At 34.2% G+C, this 22,965-nt stretch overlaps 34 non-coding genes across 34 annotated transcripts; all 34 read right to left on the minus strand.

The window, feature by feature from the left end:
* Positions 1 to 3,322: 3,322 nt before the first annotated feature.
* Positions 3,323 to 3,395, minus strand: TRNAV-UAC (transfer RNA valine (anticodon UAC)). The gene has a single exon. It is a non-coding gene; the product is annotated as a tRNA-Val (tRNA).
* Positions 3,396 to 4,014: 619 nt separating this feature from the next.
* TRNAV-UAC (transfer RNA valine (anticodon UAC)) lies at positions 4,015 to 4,087 on the minus strand. Its single transcript has one exon. It is a non-coding gene; the product is annotated as a tRNA-Val (tRNA).
* A 277-nt stretch (positions 4,088 to 4,364) lies between these two features.
* TRNAV-UAC (transfer RNA valine (anticodon UAC)) lies at positions 4,365 to 4,437 on the minus strand. The gene has a single exon. It is a non-coding gene; the product is annotated as a tRNA-Val (tRNA).
* A 612-nt stretch (positions 4,438 to 5,049) lies between these two features.
* TRNAV-UAC (transfer RNA valine (anticodon UAC)) lies at positions 5,050 to 5,122 on the minus strand. Its single transcript has one exon. It is a non-coding gene; the product is annotated as a tRNA-Val (tRNA).
* A 612-nt stretch (positions 5,123 to 5,734) lies between these two features.
* On the minus strand, positions 5,735 to 5,807 carry TRNAV-UAC (transfer RNA valine (anticodon UAC)). Its single transcript has one exon. It is a non-coding gene; the product is annotated as a tRNA-Val (tRNA).
* A 614-nt stretch (positions 5,808 to 6,421) lies between these two features.
* TRNAV-UAC (transfer RNA valine (anticodon UAC)) lies at positions 6,422 to 6,494 on the minus strand. The gene has a single exon. It is a non-coding gene; the product is annotated as a tRNA-Val (tRNA).
* Positions 6,495 to 6,771: 277 nt separating this feature from the next.
* TRNAV-UAC (transfer RNA valine (anticodon UAC)) lies at positions 6,772 to 6,844 on the minus strand. The gene has a single exon. It is a non-coding gene; the product is annotated as a tRNA-Val (tRNA).
* Positions 6,845 to 7,457: 613 nt separating this feature from the next.
* On the minus strand, positions 7,458 to 7,530 carry TRNAV-UAC (transfer RNA valine (anticodon UAC)). Its single transcript has one exon. It is a non-coding gene; the product is annotated as a tRNA-Val (tRNA).
* A 614-nt stretch (positions 7,531 to 8,144) lies between these two features.
* On the minus strand, positions 8,145 to 8,217 carry TRNAV-UAC (transfer RNA valine (anticodon UAC)). The gene has a single exon. It is a non-coding gene; the product is annotated as a tRNA-Val (tRNA).
* Positions 8,218 to 8,494: 277 nt separating this feature from the next.
* TRNAV-UAC (transfer RNA valine (anticodon UAC)) lies at positions 8,495 to 8,567 on the minus strand. The gene has a single exon. It is a non-coding gene; the product is annotated as a tRNA-Val (tRNA).
* A 774-nt stretch (positions 8,568 to 9,341) lies between these two features.
* Positions 9,342 to 9,414, minus strand: TRNAV-UAC (transfer RNA valine (anticodon UAC)). The gene has a single exon. It is a non-coding gene; the product is annotated as a tRNA-Val (tRNA).
* Positions 9,415 to 10,028: 614 nt separating this feature from the next.
* On the minus strand, positions 10,029 to 10,101 carry TRNAV-UAC (transfer RNA valine (anticodon UAC)). Its single transcript has one exon. It is a non-coding gene; the product is annotated as a tRNA-Val (tRNA).
* A 414-nt stretch (positions 10,102 to 10,515) lies between these two features.
* Positions 10,516 to 10,588, minus strand: TRNAV-UAC (transfer RNA valine (anticodon UAC)). The gene has a single exon. It is a non-coding gene; the product is annotated as a tRNA-Val (tRNA).
* A 264-nt stretch (positions 10,589 to 10,852) lies between these two features.
* TRNAV-UAC (transfer RNA valine (anticodon UAC)) lies at positions 10,853 to 10,925 on the minus strand. The gene has a single exon. It is a non-coding gene; the product is annotated as a tRNA-Val (tRNA).
* Positions 10,926 to 11,589: 664 nt separating this feature from the next.
* On the minus strand, positions 11,590 to 11,662 carry TRNAV-UAC (transfer RNA valine (anticodon UAC)). Its single transcript has one exon. It is a non-coding gene; the product is annotated as a tRNA-Val (tRNA).
* Positions 11,663 to 11,939: 277 nt separating this feature from the next.
* Positions 11,940 to 12,012, minus strand: TRNAV-UAC (transfer RNA valine (anticodon UAC)). Its single transcript has one exon. It is a non-coding gene; the product is annotated as a tRNA-Val (tRNA).
* A 1,221-nt stretch (positions 12,013 to 13,233) lies between these two features.
* TRNAV-UAC (transfer RNA valine (anticodon UAC)) lies at positions 13,234 to 13,306 on the minus strand. Its single transcript has one exon. It is a non-coding gene; the product is annotated as a tRNA-Val (tRNA).
* A 277-nt stretch (positions 13,307 to 13,583) lies between these two features.
* Positions 13,584 to 13,656, minus strand: TRNAV-UAC (transfer RNA valine (anticodon UAC)). Its single transcript has one exon. It is a non-coding gene; the product is annotated as a tRNA-Val (tRNA).
* A 321-nt stretch (positions 13,657 to 13,977) lies between these two features.
* TRNAV-UAC (transfer RNA valine (anticodon UAC)) lies at positions 13,978 to 14,050 on the minus strand. Its single transcript has one exon. It is a non-coding gene; the product is annotated as a tRNA-Val (tRNA).
* Positions 14,051 to 14,667: 617 nt separating this feature from the next.
* On the minus strand, positions 14,668 to 14,740 carry TRNAV-UAC (transfer RNA valine (anticodon UAC)). The gene has a single exon. It is a non-coding gene; the product is annotated as a tRNA-Val (tRNA).
* A 277-nt stretch (positions 14,741 to 15,017) lies between these two features.
* Positions 15,018 to 15,090, minus strand: TRNAV-UAC (transfer RNA valine (anticodon UAC)). The gene has a single exon. It is a non-coding gene; the product is annotated as a tRNA-Val (tRNA).
* A 614-nt stretch (positions 15,091 to 15,704) lies between these two features.
* On the minus strand, positions 15,705 to 15,777 carry TRNAV-UAC (transfer RNA valine (anticodon UAC)). Its single transcript has one exon. It is a non-coding gene; the product is annotated as a tRNA-Val (tRNA).
* Positions 15,778 to 16,054: 277 nt separating this feature from the next.
* On the minus strand, positions 16,055 to 16,127 carry TRNAV-UAC (transfer RNA valine (anticodon UAC)). Its single transcript has one exon. It is a non-coding gene; the product is annotated as a tRNA-Val (tRNA).
* Positions 16,128 to 16,391: 264 nt separating this feature from the next.
* Positions 16,392 to 16,464, minus strand: TRNAV-UAC (transfer RNA valine (anticodon UAC)). Its single transcript has one exon. It is a non-coding gene; the product is annotated as a tRNA-Val (tRNA).
* Positions 16,465 to 17,078: 614 nt separating this feature from the next.
* TRNAV-UAC (transfer RNA valine (anticodon UAC)) lies at positions 17,079 to 17,151 on the minus strand. Its single transcript has one exon. It is a non-coding gene; the product is annotated as a tRNA-Val (tRNA).
* A 277-nt stretch (positions 17,152 to 17,428) lies between these two features.
* Positions 17,429 to 17,501, minus strand: TRNAV-UAC (transfer RNA valine (anticodon UAC)). Its single transcript has one exon. It is a non-coding gene; the product is annotated as a tRNA-Val (tRNA).
* Positions 17,502 to 17,765: 264 nt separating this feature from the next.
* On the minus strand, positions 17,766 to 17,838 carry TRNAV-UAC (transfer RNA valine (anticodon UAC)). The gene has a single exon. It is a non-coding gene; the product is annotated as a tRNA-Val (tRNA).
* A 608-nt stretch (positions 17,839 to 18,446) lies between these two features.
* TRNAV-UAC (transfer RNA valine (anticodon UAC)) lies at positions 18,447 to 18,519 on the minus strand. Its single transcript has one exon. It is a non-coding gene; the product is annotated as a tRNA-Val (tRNA).
* A 391-nt stretch (positions 18,520 to 18,910) lies between these two features.
* On the minus strand, positions 18,911 to 18,983 carry TRNAV-UAC (transfer RNA valine (anticodon UAC)). The gene has a single exon. It is a non-coding gene; the product is annotated as a tRNA-Val (tRNA).
* Positions 18,984 to 19,597: 614 nt separating this feature from the next.
* Positions 19,598 to 19,670, minus strand: TRNAV-UAC (transfer RNA valine (anticodon UAC)). The gene has a single exon. It is a non-coding gene; the product is annotated as a tRNA-Val (tRNA).
* A 414-nt stretch (positions 19,671 to 20,084) lies between these two features.
* Positions 20,085 to 20,157, minus strand: TRNAV-UAC (transfer RNA valine (anticodon UAC)). The gene has a single exon. It is a non-coding gene; the product is annotated as a tRNA-Val (tRNA).
* A 411-nt stretch (positions 20,158 to 20,568) lies between these two features.
* Positions 20,569 to 20,641, minus strand: TRNAV-UAC (transfer RNA valine (anticodon UAC)). The gene has a single exon. It is a non-coding gene; the product is annotated as a tRNA-Val (tRNA).
* A 414-nt stretch (positions 20,642 to 21,055) lies between these two features.
* Positions 21,056 to 21,128, minus strand: TRNAV-UAC (transfer RNA valine (anticodon UAC)). Its single transcript has one exon. It is a non-coding gene; the product is annotated as a tRNA-Val (tRNA).
* A 278-nt stretch (positions 21,129 to 21,406) lies between these two features.
* TRNAV-UAC (transfer RNA valine (anticodon UAC)) lies at positions 21,407 to 21,479 on the minus strand. Its single transcript has one exon. It is a non-coding gene; the product is annotated as a tRNA-Val (tRNA).
* Between the last annotated feature and the right edge of the window lie 1,486 nt (positions 21,480 to 22,965).

Raw genomic sequence — 22,965 nt, forward strand, 5'->3', positions numbered from 1 at the left:
AGCCCCCTTTCCCGCTCCCCAATCAAGATGTACTTTAGCGGTCGGAATTTTGTACACATCCCCCCCCGCCACTCTAACGGCCACGGTCTGCCCTGACCGCTTGTGTTCTGGCACCAAATGACTCTGTACCAGTGTGATGGTAGCCCCTGTGTCTCTCAACCCCTCGGTAGATCGCCCTTCGAGCCATACCTTCTGCCGATGGTGCTGGCGGTTATCTGAAGCAGCATATACAGGGTCTGCCTCGTGAAGCGGCCCCAAATATTCCTCCATTGAGGCCTCTTGGTTAACACAGAGGGCTCGGGCAGGACGGTATGGCCCCGAGGGGTAATTGTAATTCCTGGGTGTCTGGTGCGTGTTAAGAGGGCAGTTAGCCATGAAATGCCCTGGTTGCTTGCATCGGTGGCAAGTCGGTCTGGGACGATCAGAGTTGTTATTGGGTGACCCTGAGTGTCGGGTGGGCCCTGCGGGTACCGGGGCTCGGAACTCCGTACGAGGAGGTGCACGGTAAACCTCTCGGGGCTCGACCCGTGCTGGAGCTCGGTAGTTCGTTGGCTCGTGAAGACGTGAATCATAATGTTCATCAGCTAATTTGGCCGCTTCTTCTAGGGTGGAAGGTCGCCTGTCTCGCAGCCACTCCTTCCCCTGCTGCTCCATGCCATTATAAAAATGTTCTAAGAGAAACAATTGTAAGATTTCCTCACCAGTCACAGCTTTACTTCCGCTCATCCAGTGATTTGCCGCTCTCCGCATTCGGTGCGCCCATTCCATATGGGTATCGTTAGGCTTCTTTTTCGTGCCCCGAAACTGCCGGCGATACGTGTCTGGAGTTACAGCGTACCGTCTTAGCAGTGTCTCTTTAACTCGCTCATACTGTGTCACTTCCTCAGCACCCAAGGTACGAAAAGCTTCCAGGGCTCGCCCGGATAGTTTCCCAGACAGGATCGTGGGCCACTCTCTGATGGGAATCTGGTGCAGGGCGCATTGCCTTTCGAAGTCCGCCAAGTATTCATCAATTCCTGTCTCGCTCTCTAGGAAGGATCTAAATGCCGCAAAGGGTATCTTGGGCTTCCCAGCATTTTCGACAGGAACGATTACCTGCGGGGCTTCAGCATTGCGTTGTGCGTTTACTAGGTCAAGTGCGTGGGCTCGGGCCTTTCGTATATCCTCGTCTGCCTCCGCCATCAACTGCTGTACTAGTTCTATAGGTGGGTTTGGCCCGTATAGGGAGAGCCTCTCCCGAACAATTCTTGCCTTTTCGTCACCATTCGTGGTTGGTGTTTCCGCCATTGTGAAGCTTTGATCCAGTTCGGTCAGTTCTGCGATCAGTTCTCTCCTTGGCCGGTTGCTGGCGTACCCTCCTCTGCTTTCCAGTAAATCTTTTAGGGTTGTACGCTTCAATTTTGTGTAGGTGCTCTCCATCCGTTCCGTATCTCTCCTAGGAAATCCAGAATAATCCCACCGCTGCCACCAAATGTTACGGTTACCCTTAGGCTTGCTGAGAGCTGGACCGCTTAGTCGTCTGGATTCCTAGTTGCTGAAGAGGGGAGAGCTGCTTTCCATAGTATTCCATATGAGTCCTGTAAGTGTAGAATAATCCCACTAGCTATAGCATAGCTAGGATACCTTTCTGCCCAAAAAACGAGTCGAGGCTGCGATTTGAGGGTCAAGTAAGAAACTGAGGTCTGGAACACCCCGCCTGCTTTTTATTACAGTCAGGTACACACAGACCCCTCCCAGGGGGAGGTATAAAATAACCAATAACAGCATAGTACAGCCCCCTGGTGCCCTCCCCTCCGCTTGGGAGATAATTGAGTTTCCTACTGTATCTACTCAATTATCTCCAAGCTAAAACTTATACATTTTTATACATTTTTATAACTTTCTCATTTTACCTAGTACATTAATAAAACTTATATTTTTGTGAACAACATAAATGGTGGAACAACATACTCAAATTTCGTGGGAATCCGTCCAGTAGTTCCAGAGATATTAAAAAGTCTCTTTGGACCGACCGCACGCCTGTTTGCAAGCCCAGAAACAGTTCCACAGATTCAGCTGTGTGGTCGGTCGCTGTTTAGCCGGAAAAGCGGTAAAGTTCCATCCGAAGCCGGTGTTCGAATATTCGAACGCACTTCGGCTTTTGTCGAAGTGTCGAAGTAAATGTGGTTTATACTTCCGCGATGGTCGCTAGCCGTGTGGTGATCTATTCCCATAAAAAGAGACGACAAAGTTCCTTTCGACGGTTGTTTCGAATGTCCGGCCAGGACTTAGTCTCCGCTGTGGTGTCGAAGGATCGGGAAAGATACAGGTTACCGCTGACCGCATTCGACTGTATTAAAATGGCCGCCGCCACGTGTTCGACTGTAATGGCGGCCGTTTCGACTACCTCAGTGACTTCGACGGCTTCGGCACTTCGACGGTATTCGAAGTGCCAGTTCAAAGATTGAAATGCTGTTCCTAAGTAATTAAAGGTACACAATTAGAACTAGTGTTTCTGTAACAATCCATATCTGCCAAGTGACCCTATGTAGGGGGAACAGTCTCTATTCTGCTCTGTGTCAGTGTGTATCAGGGCTGGGCTTTGAGGACAGGTGTCAATGTTAGGTGATTTCTGCCCTTTATGGATTAAAAGCAGACTCTGCATCAACTGTGCAATTTTCCATGGGAGTTTTGCCATGGATCCCCCTCTGGCATGCCACAGTCCAGGTGTTAGTCCCCTTGAAACAACTTTTCCATCACTATTGTGGCAAGAAAGAGTCCCTGTTGTTTTTAAAATTCGCCTGCCCATTGAAGTCAATGGCGGTTCGGCCATTGAAGTCAATTGAAGCCAAATTTCGGGTTCGCGACAACACTAGTTAGATGCAACTGTTATATAACTCTATGTATTTTAATGAATAGCTAGTGTGTATGGTCATTAATACATTTTTAGGAATAAGCACATCTGAAGAATCACTGTAAATCCACCTGAGCATTGTCAGTTTGAATACATGAGCTTGGAAATTCAAAGTCTCTTTCCTCTTTTTCAATTGTTATTTCAGGAAGCTTTGGATATATTTATTATTGATTGTATTTTTTTAGCTCATTCGGTCATTCTTAAAAGTGGGAACCCCAACCCAAACTTGCAATTTTAATTACATATAGCAGAAATATAATGGGAATTCTCTAAATAAAGTTGTTTCTACAACTTGTTCTTTCCCATTTTAATGAAAAAATCTACACAGTATTTATCTAAACTCAATTTCAACCTGCTCGTCAACTTTTCATCAAGAACCTTTGTAAATAAGAAGCAGACTTTACTTACAAATTTTTAAAAGAAAACCAATGGTTTCACTGGTGATCGAACCCAGGACTTTCTGCGTGTAAAGCAGACGTCATAACCACTACACTATGAAACCTTACAAGAAGTTTAACTTTGTGGCATACCATCAGAAAAATAGACCTCAACATGGCCAGTATTTATGCACGAACCTTTTGTCAAATACTGGTTATATCAGCATTTTAAAAAACAATGCATTCTTTACACTTTTGCCTGATGTTCATCAAATGTTACATGCAACTGTTATATAACTCTATGTATTTTAATGGATAGCGAGTGTGGATGGTCATTAATACATTTTTAGGAATAAGCACATCTGAAGAATAACTGTAAATCCACCTGAGCATTGTCAGTTTGAATACATGAGCTTGGAAATTCAAAGTCTCTTTCCTCTTTTCAATTGTTATTTCAGGAAGCTTTGGATATATTGTATTATTGATTGTATTTTTTTAGCTCATTCGGTCATTCTTAAAAGTGGGAACTACAACCCAAACTTGCAATTTTAATTACATATAGCAGAAATATAATGGGAATTCTCTAAAAAAAAACTTGTTTCTACAACTTGTTCTTTCCCATTTTAATGAATAATCTACACAGTATTTATCTAATCTCAATTTCAACCTACTCGTCAACTTTTCATCAAGAACCTTTGTAAATGAGAAGCACATTTTACTTACAAATTTTTAAAAGTATACCAATGGTTTCACTGGGGATCGAACCCAGGACCTTCTGCGTGTAAAGCAGACGTGATAACCACTACACTATGAAACCTCACTAGATGTTTAACTTTGTGGCATACCATCAGAAAAATAGATCTCAACATGGCCAACATTTGAATTAAAATGGTCAACGTTTTAATTACATATAGCAGAAATATAATGGGAATTCTCTAAAAAATATTGTTTCTACAACTTGTTCTTTCCCATTTTAAGGAATAATCTACACAGTATTTATCTAATCTCAATTTCAACCTACTCGTCAACTTTTCATCAAGAACCTTTGTAAATGAGAAGCACACTTTACTTACAAATTTTTAAAAGAAAACCAATGGTTTCACTGGGGATCGAACCCAGGACCTTCTGCGTGTAAAGCAGACGTGATAACCACTACACTATGAAACCTCACTAGATGTTCAATTTTGTGGCATACCATGAGAAATATAGACCTCAACATGGCCAGTATTTATGCACGAACCTTTTGTCAAATACTGGTTATATCAGCATTTTAAAAAACAATGCATTCTTTACACTTTTGCCTGGAGTTCAGCAAATGTTACATGCAACTGTTATATAACTCTATGTATTTTAATGGATAGCGAGTGTGTATTTTCATTAATACATTTTTAGGAATAAGCACATCTGAAGAATCACTGTAAATCCACCTGAGCATTGTCAGTTTGAATACATGAACTTGGAAATTCAAAGTCTCTTTCCTCTTTTTCAATTGTTATTTCAGGAAGCTTTGGATATATTTATTATTGATTGTATTTTTTTAGCTCATTCGGTCATTATTAAAAGTAGGAACCACAACCCAAACTTGCAATTTTAATTACATATAGCAGAAATATAATGGGAAATCTTAAAAAAAATTCTACAACTTGTTCTTTCCCATTTTAATGAATAATCTACACAGTATTTATCTAATCTCAATTTCAACCTACTCGTCAACTTTTCATCAAGAACCTTTGTAAATGAGAAGCACACTTTACTTACAAATTTTTAAAAGAAAACCAATGGTTTCACTGGGGATCAAACCCAGGACCTTCTGCGTGTAAAGCAGACGTGATAACCACTACACTATGAAACCTCACTAGATATTCAATTTTGTGGCATACCATGAGAAATATAGACCTCAACATGGCCAGTATTTATGCACGAACCTTTTGTCAAATACTGGTTATATCAGCATTTTAAAAAACAATGCATTCTTTACACTTTTGCCTGGAGTTCATCAAATGTTACATGCAACTGTTATATAACTCTATGTATTTTAATGGATAGCGAGTGTGTATTTTCATTAATACATTTTTAGGAATAAGCACATCTGAAGAATCACTGTAAATCCACCGGAGCATTGTCAGTTTGAATACATGAACTTGGAAATTCAAAGTCTCTTTCCTCTTTTTCAATTGTTATTTCAGGAAGCTTTGGATATATTTATTATTGATTGTATTTTTTTAGCTCATTCGGTCATTATTAAAAGTAGGAACCACAACCCAAACTTGCAATTTTAATTACATATAGCAGAAATATAATGGGAAATCTTAAAAAAAATTCTACAACTTGTTCTTTCCCATTTTAATGAATAATCTACACAGTATTTATCTAATCTCAATTTCAACCTACTCGTCAACTTTTCATCAAGAACCTTTGTAAATGAGAAGCACACTTTACTTACAAATTTTTAAAAGAAAACCAATGGTTTCACTGGGGATCAAACCCAGGACCTTCTGCGTGTAAAGCAGACGTGATAACCACTACACTATGAAACCTCACTAGATATTCAATTTTGTGGCATACCATGAGAAATATAGACCTCAACATGGCCAGTATTTATGCACGAACCTTTTGTCAAATACTGGTTATATCAGCATTTTAAAAAACAATGCATTCTTTACACTTTTGCCTGGAGTTCAGCAAATGTTACATGCAACTGTTATATAACTCTATGTATTTTAATGGATAGCGAGTGTGTATGGTCATTAATACATTTTTAGGAATAAGCACATCTGAAGAATCACTGTAAATCCACCTGAGCATTGTCAGTTTGAATACATGAACTTGGAAATTCAAAGTCTCTTTCCTCGTTTTCAATTGTTATTTCAGGAAGCTTTGGATATATTTATTATTGATTGTATTTTTTTAGCTCATTCAGTCATTATTAAAAGTGGGAACCACAACCCAAACTTGCAATTTTAATTACATATAGCAGAAATATAATGGGAATTCTCTAAAAAAAAATTCTACAACTTGTTCTTTCCCATTTTAATGAATAATCTACACAGTATTTATCTAATCTCAATTTCAACCTACTCGTCAACTTTTCATCAAGAACCTTTGTAAATGAGAAGCACACTTTACTTACAAATTTTTAAAAGAAAACAAATGGTTTCACTGGGGATCGAACCCAGGACCTTCTGCGTGTAAAGCAGACGTGATAACCACTACACTATGAAACCTCACTAGATGTTCAATTTTGTGGCATACCATCAGAAAAATAGATCTCAACATGGCCAACATTTGAATTAAAATGGTCAACATTTTAATTACATATAGCAGAAATATAATGGGAATTCTCTAAAAAATATTGTTTCTACAACTTGTTCTTTCCCATTTTAATGAATAATCTACACAGTATTTATCTAATCTCAATTTCAACCTACTCGTCAACTTTTCATCAAGAACCTTTGTAAATGAGAAGCACACTTTACTTACAAATTTTTAAAAGAAAACCAATGGTTTCACTGGGGATCGAACCCAGGACCTTCTGCGTGTAAAGCAGACGTGATAACCACTACACTATGAAACCTCACTAGATGTTCAATTTTGTGGCATACCATGAGAAATATAGACCTCAACATGGCCAGTATTTATGCACGAACCTTTTGTCAAATACTGGTTATATCAGCATTTTAAAAAACAATGCATTCTTTACACTTTTGCCTGGAGTTCAGCAAATGTTACATGCAACTGTTATATAACTCTATGTATTTTAATGGATAGCGAGTGTGTATTTTCATTAATACATTTTTAGGAATAAGCACATCTGAAGAATCACTGTAAATCCACCTGAGCATTGTCAGTTTGAATACATGAACTTGGAAATTCAAAGTCTCTTTCCTCTTTTTCAATTGTTATTTCAGGAAGCTTTGGATATATTTAGTATTGATTGTATTTTTTTAGCTCATTCGGTCATTATTAAAAGTAGGAACCACAACCCAAACTTGCAATTTTAATTACATATAGCAGAAATATAATGGGAATTCTCTAAAAAAAATTCTACAACTTGTTCTTTCCCATTTTAATGAATAATCTACACAGTATTTATCTAATCTCAATTTCAACCTACTCGTCAACTTTTCATCAAGAACCTTTGTAAATGAGAAGCACACTTTACTTACAAATTTTTAAAAGAAAACCAATGGTTTCACTGGGGATCAAACCCAGGACCTTCTGCGTGTAAAGCAGACGTGATAACCACTACACTATGAAAACTCACTAGATGTTGAATTTTGTGGCATACCATGAGAAATATAGACCTCAACATGGCCAGTATTTATGCACGAACCTTTTGTCAAATACTGGTTATATCAGCATTTTAAAAAACAATGCATTCTTTACACTTTTGCCTGGAGTTCAGCAAATGTTACATGCAACTGTTATATAACTCTATGTATTTTAATGGATAGCGAGTGTGTATGGTCATTAATACATTTTTAGGAATAAGCACATCTGAAGAATCACTGTAAATCCACCTGAGCATTGTCAGTTTGAATACATGAACTTGGAAATTCAAAGTCTCTTTCCTCTTTTTCAATTGTTATTTCAGGAAGCTTTGGATATATTTATTATTGATTGTATTTTTTTAGCTCATTCAGTCATTATTAAAAGTGGGAACCACAACCCAAACTTGCAATTTTAATTACATATAGCAGAAATATAATGGGAATTCTCTAAAAAAAAATTCTACAACTTGTTCTTTCCCATTTTAATGAATAATCTACACAGTATTTATCTAATCTCAATTTCAACCTACTCGTCAACTTTTCATCAAGAACCTTTGTAAATGAGAAGCACACTTTACTTACAAATTTTTAAAAGAAAACAAATGGTTTCACTGGGGATCGATCCCAGGACCTTCTGCGTGTAAAGCAGATGTGATAACCACTACACTATGAAACCTCACTAGATGTTCAATTTTGTGGCATACCATCAGAAAAATAGATCTCAACATGGCCAACATTTGAATTAAAATGGTCAACATTTTAATTACATATAGCAGAAATATAATGGGAATTCTCTAAAAAATATTGTTTCTACAACTTGTTCTTTCCCATTTTAATGAATAATCTACACAGTATTTATCTAATCTCAATTTCAACCTACTCGTCAACTTTTCATCAAGAACCTTTGTAAATGAGAAGCACACTTTACTTACAAATTTTTAAAATAAAACCAATGGTTTCACTGGGGATCGAACCCAGGACCTTCTGCGTGTAAAGCAGACGTGATAACCACTACACTATGAAACCTCACTAGATGTTCAATTTTGTGGCATACCATCAGAAATATAGACCTCAACATGGCCAGTATTTATGCATGAACCTTTTGTCAAATACTGGTTATATCAGCATTTTAAAAAACAATGCGTTCTTTACACTTTTACCTGGAGTTCAGCAAATGGTACATGCAACTTTTATATAACTCTATGTATTTTAATGGATAGCGAGTGTGTATGGTCATTAATATATTTTTAGGAATAAGCACATCTGAAGAATCACTGTAAATCCACCTGAGCATTGTCAGTTTGAATACATGAACTTGGAAATTCAAAGTCTCTAACCCCTTAAGGACCAAACTTCTGGAATAAAAGGGAATCATGACATGTCACACATGTCATGTGTCCTTAAGGGGCTAGGAATAAGCACATCTGAAGAATCACTGTAAATCCACCTGAGCATTGTCAGTTTGAATACATGAACTTGGAAATTCAAAGTCTCTTTCCTCTTTTTCAATTGTTATTTCAGGAAGCTTTGGATATATTTATTATTGATTGTATTTTTTTAGCTCATTCGGTCATTATTAAAAGTGGGAACCACAACCCAAACTTGCAATTTTAATTACATATAGCAGAAATATAATGGGAATTCTCTAAAAAAAATTCTACAACTTGTTCTTTCCCATTTTAATGAATAATCTACACAGTATTTATCTAATCTCAATTTCAACCTACTCGTCAACTTTTCATCAAGAACCTTTGTAAATGAGAAGCACACTTTACTTACAAATTTTTAATTGAAAACCAATGGTTTCACTGGGGATCGAACCCAGGACCTTCTGCGTGTAAAGCAGACGTGATAACCACTACACTATGAAACCTCACAAGATGTTCAATTTTGTGGCATACCATCAGAAATATAGACCTCAACATGGCCAGTATTTATGCACGAACCTTTTGTCAAATACTGGTTATATCAGCATTTTAAAAATGCAATGCATTCTTTACACTTTTGCCTGGAGTTCATCAAATGTTACATGCAACTGTTATATAACTCTATGTATTTTAGTGGATAGCGAGTGTGTATGGTCATTAATACATTTTTAGGAATAAGCACATCTGAAGAATCACTGTAAATCCACCTGAGCATTGTCAGTTTGAATACATGAACTTGGAAATTCAAAGTCTCTTTCCTCTTTTTCAATTGTTATTTCAGGAAGCTTTGGATATATTTATTATTGATTGTATTTTTTTAGCTCATTCGGTCATTATTAAAAGTGGGAACCACAACCCAAACTTGCAATTTTAATTACATATAGCAGAAATATAATGGGAATTCTCTATAAAAAATTCTACAAATTGTTCTTTCCCATTTTAATGAATAATCTACATAGTATTTATCTAATCTCAATTTCAACCTACTCGTCAACTTTTCATCAAGAACCTTTGTAAATGAGAAGCACACTTTACTTACAAATTTTTAAGAGAAAACCAATGGTTTCACTGGGGATCGAACCCAGGACCTTCTGCGTGTAAAGCAGACGTGATAACCACTACACTATGAAACCTCACTAGATGTTTAATTTTGTGGCATACCATCAGAAAAATAGACCTCAACATGGCCAACATTTGAATACAGTTTGAATACATGAACTTGGAAATTCAAAGTCTCTTTCCTCTTTTTCAATTGTTATTTCAGGAAGCTTTGGATATATTTATTATTGATTGTATTTTTTTAGCTCATTCGGTCATTATTAAAAGTGGGAACCACAACCCAAACTTGCAATTTTAATTACATATAGCAGAAATATAATGGGAATTCTCTAAAAAATATTGTTTCTACAACATGTTCTTTCCCATTTTAATGAATAATCTACACAGTATTTATCTAATCTCAATTTCAACCTACTCGTCAACTTTTCATCAAGAACCTTTGTAAATGAGAAGCACACTTTACTTACAAATTTTTAAGATAAAACCACTGGTTTCACTGGGGATCGAACCCAGGACCTTCTGCATGTAAAGCAGACGTGATAACCACTACACTATGAAACCTCACTAGATGTTTAATTTTGTGGCCTACCATCAGAAAAATAGACCTCAACATGGCCAACATTTGAATTAAAATGGTCAACATTTTAATTACATATAGCAGAAATATAATGGGAATTCTCTAAAAAATATTGTTTCTACAACTTGTTCTTTCCCATTTTAATGAATAATCTACACAGTATTTATCTAATCTCAATTTCAACCTACTCGTCAACTTTTCATCAAGAACCTTTGTAAATGAAAAGCAAATTTTTAAAAGTATACCAATGGTTCCACTGGGGATCGAACCCAGGACCTTCTGCGTGTAAAGCAGACGTGATAACCACTACACTATGAAACCTCACTAGATGTTTAATTTTGTGGCATACCATCAGAAAAATAGACCTCAACATTTTCAATTTTCAATTTTGTGGCATACCATCAGAAATATAGACCTCAACATGGCCAGTATTTATGCACGAACCTTTTGTCAAATACTGGTTATATCAGCATTTTAAAAAACAATGCATTCTTTACACTTTTGCCTGGAGTTCAGCAAATGTTATATGCAACTTTTATATAACTCTATGTATTTTAATGGATAGCGAGTGTGGATGGTCATTAATACATTTTTAGGAATAAGCACATCTGAAGAATCACTGTAAATCCACCTGAGCCTTGTCAGTTTAAATACATGAGCTTGGAAATTCAAAGTCTCTTTCCTATTTTTCAATTGCTATTTCAGGAAGCTTTGGATATATTTTATTATTGATTGTATTTTTTTAGCTCATTCGGTCATTCTTAAAAGTGGGAACTACAACCCAAACTTGCAATTTTAATTACATATAGCAGAAATATAATGGGAATTCTCTAAAAAAAATTCTACAACTTGTTCTTTCCCATTTTAATGAATAATCTACACAGTATTTATCTAATCTCAATTTCAACCTACTCGTCAACTTTTCATCAAGAAACTTTGTAAATGAGAAGCACACTTTACTTACAAATTTTTAAAAGAAAACCAATGGTTTCACTGGGGATCGAACCCAGGACCTTCTGCGTGTAAAACAGATGTGATAACCACTACACTATGAAACCTCACTAGATGTTTAATTTTGTGGCCTACCATCAGAAAAATAGACCTCAACATGGCCAACATTTGAATTAAAATGGTCAACATTTTAATTACATATAGCAGAAATATAATGGGAATTCTCTAAAAAATATTGTTTCTACAACTTGTTCTTTCCCATTTTAATGAATAATCTACACAGTATTTATCTAATCTCAATTTCAACCTACTCGTCAACTTTTCATCAAGAACCTTTGTAAATGAGAAGCACACTTTACTTACAAATTTTTAAAAGAAAACCAATGGTTTCACTGGGGATTGAACCCAGGACCTTCTGCGTGTAAAGCAGACGTGATAACCACTACACTATGAAACCTCACTAGATGTTTAATTTTGTAGCATACCATCAGAAAAATAGACCTCAACATGGCCAACATTTGAATTAAAATGGTCAACATTTTAATTACATATACCAGAAATATAATGGGAATTCTCTAAAAAATATTGTTTCTACAACTTGTTCTTTCCCATTTTAATGAATAATCTACACAGTATTTATCTAATCTCAATTTCAACCTACTCGTCAACTTTTCATCAAGAACCTTTGTAAATGAGAAGCACACTTTACTTACAAATTTTTAAAAGAAAACCAATGGTTTCACTGGGTTTCACTGTTATATAACTCTATGTATTTTAATGGATAGCGAGTGTGTATGGTCATTAATACATTTTTAGGAATAAGCACATCTGAAGAATCACTGTAAATCCACCTGAGCATTGTCAGTTTGAATACATGAACTTGGAAATTCAAAGTCTCTTTCCTCTTTTTCAATTGTTATTTCAGGAAGCTTTGGATATATTTATTATTGATTGTATTTTTTTAGCTCATTCGGTCATTATTAAAAGTGGGAACCACAACCCAAACTTGCAATTTTAATTACATATAGCAGAAATATAATGGGAATTCTCTAAAAAATATTGTTTCTACAACTTGTTCTTTCCCATTTTAATGAATAATCTACACAGTATTTATCTAATCTCAATTTCAACCTACTCGTCAACTTTTCATCAAGAACCTTTGTAAATGAGAAGCACACTTTACTTACAAATTTTTAAAAGAAAACCAATGGTTTCACTGGGTTTCACTGTTATATAACTCTATGTATTTTAATGGATAGCGAGTGTGTATGGTCATTAATACATTTTTAGGAATAAGCACATCTGAAGAATCACTGTAAATCCACCTGAGCATTGTCAGTTTGAATACATGAACTTGGAAATTCAAAGTCTCTTTCCTCTTTTTCAATTGTTATTTCAGGAAGCTTTGGATATATTTATTATTGATTGTATTTTTTTAGCTCATTCGGTCATTATTAAAAGTGGGAACCACAACCCAAACTTGCAATTTTAATTACATATAGCAGAAATATAATGGGAATTCTCTAAAAAAAATTCTACAACTTGTTCTTTCCCATTTTAAAGAATAATCTACACAGTATTTATCTAATCTCAATTTCAACCTACTCGTCAACTTTTCATCAAGAAACTTTGTAAATGAGAAGCACACTTTACTTACAAATTTTTAAGAGAAAACCAATGGTTTCACTGGAGATCGAACCCAGGACTTTCTGCGTGTAAAGCAGACGTGATAACCACTACACTATGAAACCTCACTAGATGTTTAATTTTGTGGCATACCATCAGAAAAATAGATCTCAACATGGCCAACATTTGAATTAAAATGGTCAACATTTTAATTACATATAGCAGAAATATAATGGGAATTCTCTAAAAAATATTGTTTCTTCAACTTGTTCTTTCCCATTTTAATGAATAATCTACACAGTATTTATCTAATCTCAATTTCAACCTACTCGTCAACTTTTCATCAAGAAACTTTGTAAATGAGAAGCACACTTTACTTACAAATTTTTAAAAGAAAACCAATGGTTTCACTGGGGATCGAACCCAGGACCTTCTGCGTGTAAAGCAGACGTGATAACCACTACACTATGAAACCTCACTAGATGTTCAATTTTGTGGCATACCATCAGAAATATAGACCTCAACATGGCCAGTATTTATGCACGAACCTTTTGTCAAATACTGGTTATATCAGCATTTTAAAAAACAATGCATTCTTTACACTTTTGCCTGGAGTTCAGCAAATGTTACATGCAACTTTTACATAACTCTATGTATTTTAATGGATAGCGAGTGTGGATGAATAATCTACACAGTATTTATCTAATCTCAATTTCAACCTACTCGTCAACTTTTCATCAAGAAACTTTGTAAATGAGAAGCACCCTTTACTTACAAATTTTTAAAAGAAAACCAATGGTTTCATTGGGGATCGAACCCAGGACCTTCTGCGTGTAAAGCAGACGTGATAACCACTACACTATGAAACCTCACTAGATGTTTGATTTTGTGGCATAACATCAGAAAAATAGACCTCAACATGGCCAGTATTTATGCACGAACCTTTTGTCAAATACTGGTTATATCAGCATTTTAAAAAACAATGCATTCTTTACACTTTTGCCTGGAGTTCATCAAATGTTACAACCAACTGTTATATAACTCTATGTATTTTAATGGATAGCGAGTGTGTATGGTCATTAATACATTTTTAGGAATAAGCACATCTGAAGAATCACTGTAAATCCACCTGAGCATTGTCAGTTTGAATACATGAACTTGGAAATTCAAAGTCTCTTTCCTCTTTTTCAATTGTTATTTCAGGAAGCTTTGGATATATTTATTATTGATTGTATTTTTTTAGCTCATTCGGTCATTCTTAAAAGTGGGAACCACAACCCAAACTTGCAATTTTAATTACATATAGCAGAAATATAATGGGAATTCTCTAAATAAAGTTGTTTCTACAACTTGTTCTTTCCCATTTTAATGAATAATCTACACAGTATTTATCTAATCTCAATTTCAACCTACTCGTCAACTTTTCATCAAGAACCTTTGTAAATGAGAAGCACATTTTACTTACAAATTTTTAAAAGAAAACCAATGGTTTCACTGGGGATCGAACCCAGGACCTTCTGCGTGTAAAGCAGACGTGATAACCACTACACTATGAAACCTCACCAGATGTTATATTTGTTACATACCATCAGAAAAATAGACCTCAACATGGCCAACATTTGAATTAAAATGGTCAACATTTTAATTACATATATCATAAATATAATGGGAATTCTCTAAAAAATATTGTTTCTACAACTTGTTCTTTCCCATTTTAATGAATAATCTACACAGTATTTATCTAATCTCAATTTCAACCTACTCGTCAACTTTTCATCAAGAACCTTTGTAAATGAGAAGCACACTTTACTTACAAATTTTTAAGTGAAAACCCAATGGTTTCTCTGGGGATTCAACCCAGGACCTTCTGCGTGTAAAGCAGACGTAATAACCACTACACTATGAAACCTCACTAGATGTTTAATTTTGTGGCATACCATCAGAAAAAAAAACCTCAACATGGCCAGTATTTATGCACAAACCTTTTGTCAAATAATGGTAATATCAGCATTTTAAAACACAATGCATTCTTTACACTTTTGCCTGGAGTTCATCAAATGTTACATGCAACTGTTATATAACTCTATGTATTTTAATGGATAGCGAGTGTGGATGGTCATTAATACATTTTTAGGAATAAGCACATCTGAAGAATCACTGTAAATCCACCTGAGGATTGTCAGTTTGAATACATGAGCTTGGAAATTCAAAGTCTCTTTCCTCTTTTTCAATTGTTATTTCAGGAAGCTTTGGATATATTGTATTATTGATTGTATTTTTTTAGCTCATTCGGTCATTCTTAAAAGTGGGAACTACAACCCAAACTTGCAATTTTAATTACATATAGCAGAAATATAATGGGAATTCTCTAAAAAAAATTCTACAACTTGTTCTTTCCCATTTTAATGAATAATCTACACAGTATTTATCTAATCTCAATTTCAACCTACTCGTCAACTTTTCATCAAGAACCTTTGTAAATGAGAAGCACACTTTACTTACAAATTTTTAAGAGAAAACCAATGGTTTCTTTGGGGATTCAACCCAGGACCTTCTGCGTGTAAAGCAGACGTGATAACCACTACACTATGAAACCTCACTAGATGTTTAATGTTTTGGCATACCATCAGAAAAATAGATCTCAACATGGCCAACATTTGAATAAAAATAGTCAACATTTTAATTACATATAGCAGAAATATAATGTGAATTCTCTAAAAAATATTGTTTCTACAACTTGTTCTTTCCCATTTTAATGAATAATCTACACAGTATTTATCTAATCTCAATTTCAACCTACTCGTCAACTTTTCATCAAGAACCTTTGTAAATGAGAAGCACACTTTACTTACAAATTTTTAAGATAAAACCACTGGTTTCACTGGGGATCGAACCCAGGACCTTCTGCATGTAAAGCAGACGTAATAACCACTACACTATGAAACCTCACTAGATGTTTAATTTTGTGGCCTACCATCAGAAAAATAGACCTCAACATGGCCAACATTTGAATTAAAATGGTCAACATTTTAATTACATATAGCAGAAATATAATGGGAATTCTCTAAAAAATATTGTTTCTACAACTTGTTCTTTCCCATTTTAATGAATAATCTACACAGTATTTATCTAATCTCAATTTCAACCTACTCGTCAACTTTTCATCAAGAACCTTTGTAAATGAAAAGCAAATTTTTAAAAGTATACCAATGGTTCCACTGGGGATCGAACCCAGGACCTTCTGCGTGTAAAGCAGACGTGATAACCACTACACTATGAAACCTCACTAGATGTTTAATTTTGTGGCATACCATCAGAAAAAAAAACCTCAACATGGCCAGTATTTATGCACAAACCTTTTGTCAAATAATGGTAATATCAGCATTTTAAAACACAATGCATTCTTTACACTTTTGCCTGGAGTTCATCAAATGTTACATGCAACTGTTATATAACTCTATGTATTTTAATGGATAGCGAGTGTGGATGGTCATTAATACATTTTTAGGAATAAGCACATCTGAAGAATCACTGTAAATCCACCTGAGGATTGTCAGTTTGAATACATGAGCTTGGAAATTCAAAGTCTCTTTCCTCTTTTTCAATTGTTATTTCAGGAAGCTTTGGATATATTGTATTATTGATTGTATTTTTTTAGCTCATTCGGTCATTCTTAAAAGTGGGAACTACAACCCAAACTTGCAATTTTAATTACATATAGCAGAAATATAATGGGAATTCTCTAAAAAAAATTCTACAACTTGTTCTTTCCCATTTTAATGAATAATCTACACAGTATTTATCTAATCTCAATTTCAACCTACTCGTCAACTTTTCATCAAGAACCTTTGTAAATGAGAAGCACACTTTACTTACAAATTTTTAAGAGAAAACCAATGGTTTCTTTGGGGATTCAACCCAGGACCTTCTGCGTGTAAAGCAGACGTGATAACCACTACACTATGAAACCTCACTAGATGTTTAATGTTTTGGCATACCATCAGAAAAATAGATCTCAACATGGCCAACATTTGAATAAAAATAGTCAACATTTTAATTACATATAGCAGAAATATAATGTGAATTCTCTAAAAAATATTGTTTCTACAACTTGTTCTTTCCCATTTTAATGAATAATCTACACAGTATTTATCTAATCTCAATTTCAACCTACTCGTCAACTTTTCATCAAGAACCTTTGTAAATGAGAAGCACACTTTACTTACAAATTTTTAAGATAAAACCACTGGTTTCACTGGGGATCGAACCCAGGACCTTCTGCATGTAAAGCAGACGTAATAACCACTACACTATGAAACCTCACTAGATGTTTAATTTTGTGGCCTACCATCAGAAAAATAGACCTCAACATGGCCAACATTTGAATTAAAATGGTCAACATTTTAATTACATATAGCAGAAATATAATGGGAATTCTCTAAAAAATATTGTTTCTACAACTTGTTCTTTCCCATTTTAATGAATAATCTACACAGTATTTATCTAATCTCAATTTCAACCTACTCGTCAACTTTTCATCAAGAACCTTTGTAAATGAAAAGCAAATTTTTAAAAGTATACCAATGGTTCCACTGGGGATCGAACCCAGGACCTTCTGCGTGTAAAGCAGACGTGATAACCACTACACTATGAAACCTCACTAGATGTTTAATTTTGTGGCATACCATCAGAAAAATAGACCTCAACATGGCCAGTATTTATGCACGAACCTTTTGTCAAATACTGGTTATATCAGCATTTTAAAAAACAATGCGTTCTTTACACTTTTACCTTGATTTCAGCAAATGTTACATGCAACTTTTATATAACTCTATGTATTTTAATGGATAGCGAGTGTGGATGGTCATTAATACATTTTTAGGAATAAGCACATCTGAAAAATAACTGTAAATCCACCTGAGCATTGTCAGTTTGAATACATGAGCTTGGAAATTCAAAGTCTCTTACCTCTTTTTCAATTGTTATTTCAGGAAGCTTTGGATATATTGTATTATTGATTGTATTTTTTAGCTCATTCATGGCCAACATTTTAATTAAAATGGTCAACATTTTAATTACATATAGCAGAAATATAATGGGAATTCTCTAAAAAATATTGTTTCTACAACTTGTTCTTTTCCATTTTAATAAATAATCTACACAGTATTTATCTAATCTCAATTTCAACCTACTCGTCAACTTTTCATCAAGAACCTTTGTAAATGAGAAGCACACTTTACTTACAAATTTTTAAAAGAAAACCAATGGTTTCACTGGGGATCGAACCCAGGACCTTCTGCGTGTAAAGCAGACGTGATAACCACTACACTATGAAACCTCACTAGATGTTTAATTTTGTGGCATACCATCAGAAAAATAGACCTCAACATGGCCAGTCAAATACTGGTTATATCAGCATTTTAAAAAAACAATGCATTCTTTACACTTTTGCCTGGAGTTCATCAAATGTTACATGCAACTGTTATATAACTCTATGTATTTTTTTAGCTCATTCGGTCATTCTTAAAAGTGGGAACCACAACCCAAACTTGCAATTTTAATTACATATAGCAGAAATATAATGGGAATTCTCTAAAAAAAAATGTCTACAACTTGTTCAACTTGTTCTATTTATCTAATCGCAATTTCAACCTACTCGTCAACTTTTCATCAAGAACCTTTGTAAATGAGAAGCACACTTTACTTACAAATTTTTAAAAGAAAACCAATGGTTTCACTGGGGATCGAACCCAGGACCTTCTGCGTGTAAAGCAGACGTGATAACCACTACACTATGAAACCTCACTAGATGTTCAATTTTGTGGCATACCATCAGAAATATAGACCTCAACATGGCCAGTATTTATGCACGAACCTTTTGTCAAATACTGGTTATATCAGCATTTTAAAAAACAATGCATTCTTTACACTTTTGCCTGGAGTTCAGCAAATGTTATATGCAACTTTTATATAACTCTATGTATTTTAATGGATAGCGAGTGTGGATGGTCATTAATACATTTTTAGGAATAAGCACATCTGAAGAATCACTGTAAATCCACCTGAGCCTTGTCAGTTTAAATACATGAGCTTGGAAATTCAAAGTCTCTTTCCTATTTTTCAATTGCTATTTCAGGAAGCTTTGGATATATTTTATTATTGATTGTATTTTTTTAGCTCATTCGGTCATTCTTAAAAGTGGGAACTACAACCCAAACTTGCAATTTTAATTACATATAGCAGAAATATAATGGGAATTCTCTAAAAAAAATTCTACAACTTGTTCTTTCCCATTTTAATGAATAATCTACACAGTATTTATCTAATCTCAATTTCAACCTACTCGTCAACTTTTCATCAAGAAACTTTGTAAATGAGAAGCACACTTTACTTACAAATTTTTAAAAGAAAACCAATGGTTTCACTGGGGATCGAACCCAGGACCTTCTGCGTGTAAAGCAGACGTGATAACCACTACACTATGAAACCTCACTAACTGTTTAATTTTGTGGCATACCATCAGAAAAATAGATCTCAACATGGCCAACATTTGAATACAGTTTGAATACATGAACTTGGAAATTCAAAGTCTCTTTCCTCTTTTTCAATTGTTATTTCAGGAAGCTTTGGATATATTTATTATTGATTGTATTTTTTTAGCTCATTCGGTCATTATTAAAAGTGGGAACCACAACCCAAACTTGCAATTTTAATTACATATAGCAGAAATATAATGGGAATTCTCTAAAAAATATTGTTTCTACAACTTGTTCTTTCCCATTTTAATGAATAATCTACACAGTATTTATCTAATCTCAATTTCAACCTACTCGTCAACTTTTCATCAAGAAACTTTGTAAATGAGAAGCACACTTTACTTACAAATTTTTAAAAGAAAACCAATGGTTTCACTGGGGATCGAACCCAGGACCTTCTGCGTGTAAAGCAGACGTGATAACCACTACACTATGAAACCTCACTAAATGTTTAATTTTGTGGCATACCATCAGAAAAATAGATCTCAACATGGCCAACATTTGAATACAGTTTGAATACATGAACTTGGAAATTCAAAGTCTCTTTCCTCTTTTTCAATTGTTATTTCAGGAAGCTTTGGATATATTTTATTATTGATTGTATTTTTTTAGCTCATTCGGTCATTCTTAAAAGTGGGAACCACAACCCAAACTTGTAATTTTAATTACATATAGCAGAAATATAATGGGAATTCTCTAAAAAAAATTCTACAACTTGTTCTTTCCCATTTTAATGAATAATCTACACAGTATTTATCTAATCTCAATTTCAACCTACTCGTCAACTTTTCATCAAGAACTTTTGTAAATGAGAACCACACTTTCCTTACAAATTTTTAAGAGAAAACCAATGGTTTCACTGGGGATCGAACCGAGGACCTTCTGCGTGTAAAGCAGACGTGATAACCACTACACTATGAAACCTCACTAGATGTTTAATTTTGTGGCATACCATCAGAAAAATAGACCTCAACATGGCCAACATTTGAATACAGTTTGAATACATGAACTTGGAAATTCAAAGTCTCTTTCCTCTTTTTCAATTGTTATTTCAGGAAGCTTTGGATATATTTATTATCGATTGTATTTTTTTAGCTCATTCGGTCATTATTAAAAGTGGGAACCACAACCCAAACTTGCAATTTAAATTACATATAGCAGAAATATAATGGGAATTCTCTAAAAAATATTGTTTCTACAACTTGTTCTTTCCCATTTTAATGAATAATCTACACAGTATTTATCTAATCTCAATTTCAACCTACTCGTCAACTTTTCATCAAGAACTTTTGTAAATGAGAAGCACACTTTACTTACAAATTATTAAGAGAAAACCAATGGTTTCACTGGGGATCGAACCCAGGACCTTCTGCGTGTAAAACAGATGTGATAACCACTACACTATGAAACCTCACTAGATGTTTAATTTTGTGGCCTACCATCAGAAAAATAGACCTCAACATGGCCAACATTTGAATTAAAATGGTCAACATTTTAATTACATATAGCAGAAATATAATGGGAATTCTCTAAAAAAATATTGTTTCTACAACTTGTTCTTTCCCATTTTAATGAATAATCTACACAGTATTTATCTAATCTCAATTTCAACCTACTCGTCAACTTTTCATCAAGAACCTTTGTAAATGAGAAGCACACTTTACTTACAAATTTTTAAAAGAAAACCAATGGTTTCACTGGGGATTGAACCCAGGACCTTCTGCGTGTAAAGCAGTCGTGATAACCACTACACTATGAAACCTCACTAGATGTTTAATTTTGTAGCATACCATCAGAAAAATAGACCTCAACATGGCCAACATTTGAATTAAAATGGTCAACATTTTAATTACATATACCAGAAATATAATGGGAATTCTCTAAAAAATATTGTTTCTACAACTTGTTCTTTCCCATTTTAATGAATAATCTACACAGTATTTATCTAATCTCAATTTCAACCTACTCGTCAACTTTTCATCAAGAACCTTTGTAAATGAGAAGCACACTTTACTTACAAATTTTTAAAAGAAAACCAATGGTTTCACTGGGTTTCACTGTTATATAACTCTATGTATTTTAATGGATAGCGAGTGTGTATGGTCATTAATACATTTTTAGGAATAAGCACATCTGAAGAATCACTGTAAATCCACCTGAGCATTGTCAGTTTGAATACATGAACTTGGAAATTCAAAGTCTCTTTCCTCTTTTTCAATTGTTATTTCAGGAAGCTTTGGATATATTTATTATTGATTGTATTTTTTTAGCTCATTCGGTCATTATTAAAAGTGGGAACCACAACCCAAACTTGCAATTTTAATTACATATAGCAGAAATATAATGGGAATTCTCTAAAAAATATTGTTTCTACAACTTGTTCTTTCCCATTTTAATGAATAATCTACACAGTATTTATCTAATCTCAATTTCAACCTACTCGTCAACTTTTCATCAAGAACCTTTGTAAATGAGAAGCACACTTTACTTACAAATTTTTAAAAGAAAACCAATGGTTTCACTGGGTTTCACTGTTATATAACTCTATGTATTTTAATGGATAGCGAGTGTGTATGGTCATTAATACATTTTTAGGAATAAGCACATCTGAAGAATCACTGTAAATCCACCTGAGCATTGTCAGTTTGAATACATGAACTTGGAAATTCAAAGTCTCTTTCCTCTTTTTCAATTGTTATTTCAGGAAGCTTTGGATATATTTATTATTGATTGTATTTTTTTAGCTCATTCGGTCATTATTAAAAGTGGGAACCACAACCCAAACTTGCAATTTTAATTACATATAGCAGAAATATAATGGGAATTCTCTAAAAAATATTGTTTCTACAACTTGTTCTTTCCCATTTTAATGAATAATCTACACAGTATTTATCTAATCTCAATTTCAACCTACTCGTCAACTTTTCATCAAGAACCTTTGTAAATGAGAAGCACACTTTACTTACAAATTTTTAAAAGAAAACCAATGGTTTCACTGGGTTTCACTGTTATATAACTCTATGTATTTTAATGGATAGCGAGTGTGTATGGTCATTAATACATTTTTAGGAATAAGCACATCTGAAGAATCACTGTAAATCCACCTGAGCATTGTCAGTTTGAATACATGAACTTGGAAATTCAAAGTCTCTTTCCTCTTTTTCAATTGTTATTTCAGGAAGCTTTGGATATATTTATTATTGATTGTATTTTTTTAGCTCATTCGGTCATTATTAAAAGTGGGAACC

Source organism: Pelobates fuscus, chromosome 12 (genome assembly GCF_036172605.1).
Source record: "Pelobates fuscus isolate aPelFus1 chromosome 12, aPelFus1.pri, whole genome shotgun sequence".
Taxonomy (NCBI): Eukaryota; Metazoa; Chordata; class Amphibia; order Anura; family Pelobatidae; genus Pelobates; species Pelobates fuscus.